At 50.6% G+C, this 7705-nt stretch overlaps 1 protein-coding gene across 1 annotated transcript in view; it reads right to left on the bottom strand.

Moving 5' to 3' along the window:
* The window catches only part of gpha2 (glycoprotein hormone subunit alpha 2), a 14805-nt gene extending 7310 nt beyond the window's left edge, over window positions 1-7495 (bottom strand). Inside the window, exon 1 of the mRNA XM_055901563.1 lies at window positions 7265-7495. The gene's annotated coding sequence lies outside the window, so the exon portion shown is untranslated. The remainder of the gene's footprint in view (window positions 1-7264) is intronic.
* Window positions 7496-7705: the final 210 nt, after the last annotated feature.

Below are 7705 nucleotides of genomic sequence, written 5' to 3'. Positions count from 1 at the left end.
CTACACCACCACTACTACCCCCTAAACCACCACTTCTACCCTCTACACCACCACTACTACCCCCTACACCACCACTACTACCCCCTACACCACCACTACTACCCCCTACACCACTACTACTACCCCCTACACCACCACTACTACCCCCTACACCACCACTACTACCCCCTACACCACCACTACTACCCCCTACACCACCACTACTACCCCCCTACACCACCACTACTACCCCCCTACACCACCACTACTACCCCCCTACACCACCACTTCTACCCCCTACACCACCACTACTACCCCTCTACATCACCACTACTACCCCCTACACCACCACTACTACCCCCTACACCACCACTACTACCCCCTACACCACCACTACTACCCCCTACACCACCACTACTACCCCCTACACCACCACTACTACCCTCTACATCACCACTACTACCCCCTACACCACCACTACTACCCCCTACACCACTACTACTACCCCCTACACCACCACTACTACCCCCCTACACCACCACTACTACCCCCCTACACCACCACTTCTACCCCCTACACCACCACTTCTATCCCCTAAACCACCACTTCTACCCCCCTACGCCACCACTTCTACCCCCCTACACCACCACTTCTACCCCCCTACACCACCACTACTACCCCCTACACCACCACTACTACCCCTCTACATCACCACTACTACCCCCTACACCACCACTACTACCCCCTACACCACCACTACTACCCCCTACACCACCACTACTACCCCCCTACACCACCACTACTACCCCCCTACACCACCACTACTACCCCCCTCACCACTTCTACCCCCTAAACCACCACTTCTACCCCCCTACACCACCACTTCTACCCCCCTACACCACCACTTCTACCCCCTACACCACCACTACTACCCCCCTACACCACCACTACTACCCCCCTACACCACCACTTCTACCCCCTACACCACCACTTCTACCCCCCTACACCACCACTTCTACCCCCCTACACCACCACTACTACCCCCCTACACCACCACTACTACCCCTACACCACCACTACTACCCCTACACCACCACTTCTACCCCCCTACACCACCACTACTACCCCCTACACAACCACTACTACCCCCTACACCACCACTACTACCCCTCTACACCACCACTACTACCCCTCTACACCACCACTACTACCCCCCTACACCACCACTACTACCCCTCTACACCACCACTACTACCCCCCTACACCACCACTTCTACCCCCCTACACCACCACTTCTACCCCCTACACCACCACTACTACCCCTCTACATCACCACTACTACCCCCTACACCACCACTACTACCCCCTACACCACCACTACTACCCCCTACACCACCACTACTACCCCCCTACACCACCACTACTACCCCCTACACCACCACTACTACCCCCCTACACCACCACTACTACCCCTACACCACCACTACTACCCCTACACCACCACTTCTACCCCCCTACACCACCACTACTACCCCCTACACCACCACTACTACCCCCTACACCACCACTACTACCCCTCTACACCACCACTACTACCCCTCTACACCACCACTACTACCCCCCTACATCACCACTACTACCCCTCTACACCACCACTACTACCCCCTACACCACCACTACTACCCCATACACCACCAATACTACCCCCTACACCACCACTACTACCCCCTACACCACCACTACTACCCCCTACACCACCACTACTACCCCCTACACCACCACTACTACCCCTCTACACCACCACTACTACCCCTCTACACCACCACTACTACCCCCTACACCACCACTACTACCCCCTACACCACCACTACTACCCCCTACACCACCACTACTACCCCCTACACCACCACTACTACCCCTACACCACCACTACTACCCCCTACACCACCACTACTACCCCCCTACACCACCACTACTACCCCCTACACCACCACTACCCCCTACCCACCACTACTACCCCTCTACACCACCACTTCTACCCCCTACACCACCACTACTACCCCCTACACCACCACTATTACCCCCTACACCACCACTACTACCCCCTACACCACCACTACTACCCCCTACACCACCACTACTACCCCCTACACCACTACTACTACCCCCTACACCACCACTACTACCCCCTACACCACCACTACTACCCCCTACACCACCACTACTACCCCCTACACCACCACTACTACCCCTCTACACCACCACTTCTACCCTCTACACCACCACTTCTACCCCTCTACACCACCACTTCTACCCCCCTACATCACCACTACTACCCCCTACACCACCACTACTACCCCCTACACCACTACTACTACCCCCTACACCACCACTACTACCCCCTACACCACCACTACTACCCCCTACACCACCACTACTACCCTCTACATCACCACTACTACCCCCTACACCACCACTACTACCCCCTACACCACCACTACTACCCCCTACACCACTACTACTACCCCCTACACCACCACTACTACCCCCTACACCACCACTACTACCCCCTACACCACCACTACTACCCCCCTACACCACCACTACTACCCCCTACACCACCACTACTACCCCCTACACCACCACTACTACCCCCTACACCACCACTACTACCCCCTACACCACCACTACTACCCCCTACACCACCACTACTACCCCCTACACCACCACTACTACCCCCTACACCACCACTACTACCCTCTACATCACCACTACTACCCCCTACACCACCACTACTACCCCCTACACCACCAGTACTACCCCCTACACCACCACTACTACCCCCCTACACCACCACTACTACCCCCCTACACCACCACTACTACCCCCCTACACCACCACTTCTACCCCCTAAACCACCACTTCTACCCCCCTACACCACCACTTCTACCCCCTACACCACCACTACTACCCCCCTACACCACCACTTCTACCCCCCTACACCACCACTTCTACCCCCCTACACCACCACTTCTACCCCCTACACCACCACTACTACCCCCCTACACCACCACTACTACCCCTACACCACCACTACTACCCCCTACACCACCACTTCTACCCCCCTACACCACCACTACTACCCCCTACACCACCACTACTACCCCCTACACCACCACTACTACCCCTCTACACCACCACTACTACCCCCCTACACCACCACTACTACCCCTCTACACCACCACTACTACCCCCTACACCACCACTACTACCCCCTACACCACCAGTACTACCCCCCTACACCACAACTACTACCCCCCTACACCACCACTACTACCCCCCTACACCACCACTACTACCCCCCCACTACTACCCCTACACCACCACTACTACCCCTACACCACCACTTCTACCCCCCTACACCACCACTACTACCCCCTACACCACCACTTCTACCCCCCTACACCACCACTACTACCCCCTACACCACCACTACTACCCCTCTACACCACCACTTCTACCCCCCTACACCACCACTACTACCCCCTACACCACCACTACTACCCCTCTACACCACCACTACTACCCCCTACACCACCACTACTACCCCTCTACACCACCACTACTACCCCTCTACACCACCACTACTACCCCCCTACACCACCACTACTACCCCCCTACACCACCACTACTACCCATCTACACCACCACTACTACCCCTCTACACCACCACTACTACCCCCTACACCACCACTACTACCCCCTACACCACCACTACTACCCCTCTACACCACCACTACTACCCCCCTACACCACCACTACTACCCCTCTACACCACCACTACTACCCCTCTACACCACCACTACTACCCCCTACACCACCACTACTACCCCTCTACACCACCACTTCTACCCTCTACACCACCACTTCTACCCCTCTACACCACCACTTCTACCCCCTACACCACCACTACTACCCCCTACACCACCACTACTACCCCCTACACCACCACTACTACCCCCTACACCACCACTACTACCCCTCTACACCACCACTTCTACCCCCTACACCACCACTACTACCCCCTACACCACCACTTCTACCCCCTACACCACCACTACTACCCCTCTACACCACCACTACTACCCCCTACACCACCATTACTACCCCTCTACACCACCACTACTACCCCTCTACACCACCACTACTACCCCCCTACACCACCACTACTACCCCCTACACCACCACTACTACCCCCTACACCACCACTTCTACCCCCTACACCACCACTACTACCCCTCTACACCACCACTTCTACCCCCCTACACCACCACTACTACCCCCCTACACCACCACTACTACCCCCCTACACCACCACTACTACCCCTCTACACCACCACTTCTACCCCCTACACCACCACTACTACCCCCCTACACCACCACTTCTACCCCCCTACACCACCACTTCTACCCCCCTACACCACCACTACTACCCCCTACACCACCACTTCTACCCCCCTACACCACCACTACTACTCCCTACACCACCACTACTACCCCCTACACCACCACTTCTACCCCCTACACCACCACTACTACCCCCTACACCACCACTACTACCCCCCTACACCACCACTACTACCCCTCTACACCACCACTACTACCCCTCTACACCACCACTACTACCCCTCTACACCACCACTTCTACCCCTCTACACCACCACTTCTACCCCTCTACACCACCACTTGTATTTAACACAAAAACAGTTAAGTCATGTTTTCCTGGTAATTCTGTGTTCCCGACCTGACCTCCTGCAGCTCAGTCTTTTCCAGTCACCGTGGCGACGGGAATCGCCTAGGGAAGCTATTATTACCCTACATCAAATTAACCAGGCGATCACTGACGGGGAATACCCCGCTTTTTCTTCTCTTGAGACGCGTCGGGGTTTCCGTGCCTCGGAGTGTGTGTATGAATGTGTGTTTGTCGTGCATATTGTGCGTGTGTGTCGTTTGAGTGTTGTGTGTGTCCTGTGTGGTCACATGCATCGTTTAGTCTCTGCCAAACGTGTTTCAGGTGGTTGATTTAACCGTTAATCTGTTTTAATGTGTGCGTTTACGATCTAATAAATATCGTTGGTTTGATATCACAGTGAAAGTCTGAGTTACGATCACAGATCTGAAATACAAATTCAGCCCCAAGTGACTGACGGGGAACTCAATGTTTATCCATCATCTCTGTTCATAGTCCTGTATGACACAACTAACTGTTACTGATAGTCCTGTATGACACAACTAACTGTTACTGATAGTCCTGTATGACACAACTAACTGTTACTGATAGTCCTGTATGACACAACTAACTGTTACTGATAGTCCTGTATGACACAACTAACTGTGTTACTGATAGTCCTGTATGACACAACTAACTGTTACTGATAGTCCTGTATGACACAACTAACTGTTACTGATAGTCCTGTATGACACAACTAACTGTGTTTCTGATAGTCCTGTATGACACAACTAACTGTTACTGATAGTCCTGTATGACACAACTAACTGTTACTGATAGTCCTGTATGACACAACTAACTGTGTTTCTGATAGTCCTGTATGACACAACTAACTGTTACTGATAGTCCTGTATGACACAACTAACTGTTACTGATAGTCCTGTATGACACAACTAACTGTTACTGATAGTCCTGTATGACACAACTAACTGTTACTGATAGTCCTGTATGACACAACTAACTGTTACTGATAGTCCTGTATGACACAACTAACTGTGTTACTGATAGTCCTGTATGACACAACTAACTGTTACTGATAGTCCTGTATGACACAACTAACTGTTACTGATAGTCCTGTATGACACAACTAACTGTGTTTCTGATAGTCCTGTATGACACAACTAACTGTTACTGATAGTCCTGTATGACACAACTAACTGTTACTGATAGTCCTGTATGACACAACTAACTGTGTTTCTGATAGTCCTGTATGACACAACTAACTGTTACTGATAGTCCTGTATGACACAACTAACTGTTACTGATAGTCCTGTATGACACAACTAACTGTGTTACTGATAGTCCTGTATGACACAACTAACTGTTACTGATAGTCCTGTATGACACAACTAACTGTGTTTCTGATAGTCCTGTATGACACAACTAACTGTTACTGATAGTCCTGTAAGACACAACTAACTGTTACTGATAGTCCTGTATGACACAACTAACTGTTACTGATAGTCCTGTATGACACAACTAACTGTGTTACTGATAGTCCTGTATGACACAACTAACTGTGTTACTGATAGTCCTGTATGACACAACTAACTGTTACTGATAGTCCTGTATGACAAAACTAACTGTGTTACTGATAGTCCTGTATGACACAACTAACTGTTACTGATAGTCCTGTATGACACAACTAACTGTTACTGATAGTCCTGTATGACAAAACTAACTGTGTTACTGATAGTCCTGTATGACACAACTAACTGTTACTGATAGTCCTGTATGACAAAACTAACTGTGTTACTGATAGTCCTGTATGACACAACTAACTGTTACTGATAGTCCTGTATGACAAAACTAACTGTGTTACTGATAGTCCTGTATGACACAACTAACTGTTACTGATAGTCCTGTATGACAAAACTAACTGTGTTACTGATAGTCCTGTATGACACAACTAACTGTTACTGATAGTCCTGTATGACACAACTAACTGTTACTGATAGTCCTGTATGACACAACTAACTGTTACTGATAGTCCTGTATGACACAACTAACTGTTACTGATAGTCCTGTATGACACAACTAACTGTTACTGATAGTCCTGTATGACACAACTAACTGTTACTGAAGCTCTTGGCAAAACCCTTAGTGTAAAACACAGATCCCAATAATGTGTAGACTGTAAATACAAACGTACATGCCCAGATTCACCCGAAACACACCAATCCATTGACTTCCCTACTGTCACCCAGAGATATTGATTGCGCCCAATTTTATGGATAAATTGAATAATTTTGTATTTTGTGTAAAACAAACTAAATGCATGTGACTCACTGAAACGTTCATGCACCTCGTATATTGTCACAGACAGACAGAGACAGACAGAATTGAAACACAAAAAATCCTCCAGGCTCTAACAAAATAATATATCCTAAATATGTGAAGAAAATACAAAATACACAATTAACAATGTGCAACAAGCTCTACAAGTCAGAACCTGAACAGTAATTCTCAGGTGTGTGTGTGAGGCGCTGGTGTTACCTGTAAAGGTGTGGTGTGTGGTTTCTTCAGTCCAGGTGAGTCGGCGGCAGCAGCACTGACAGGTGTGTGTTTCCTACCTCACACACTGCTATTTGTAGCTCTTCAGGTAAACAGGAGAAGAGGCGGAGTCACGCATTTAGTCACACCCACAGTCAGTCACTGCTAGCCCCTCTCTGTGTCTGTCTCTCTCTCTGCCGCTCTCTCTCTCTCTGTCTGTCTCTGGCTCTCTGTCTCTCTGTCTCTGGCTCTCTGTCTCTGGCTCTCTCTGTCTCTGGCTCTCTGGCTCTCTGTCTCTGGCTCTCTCTCTCTGTCTCTCTGTCTCTGGCTCTCTGTCTCTGTCTCTGGCTCTCTGTCTCTGGCTCTCTGTCTCTGGCTCTCTGTCTCTGGCTCTCTGTCTCTGGCTCTCTCTGTCTCTGGCTCTCTCTGTCTCTGGCTCTCTCT

This window comes from Salvelinus fontinalis, chromosome 36 (assembly GCF_029448725.1).
Source record: "Salvelinus fontinalis isolate EN_2023a chromosome 36, ASM2944872v1, whole genome shotgun sequence".
NCBI lineage: Eukaryota > Metazoa > Chordata > Actinopteri > Salmoniformes > Salmonidae > Salvelinus > Salvelinus fontinalis.
This window is presented reverse-complemented; position numbering and strand designations above follow the sequence as displayed.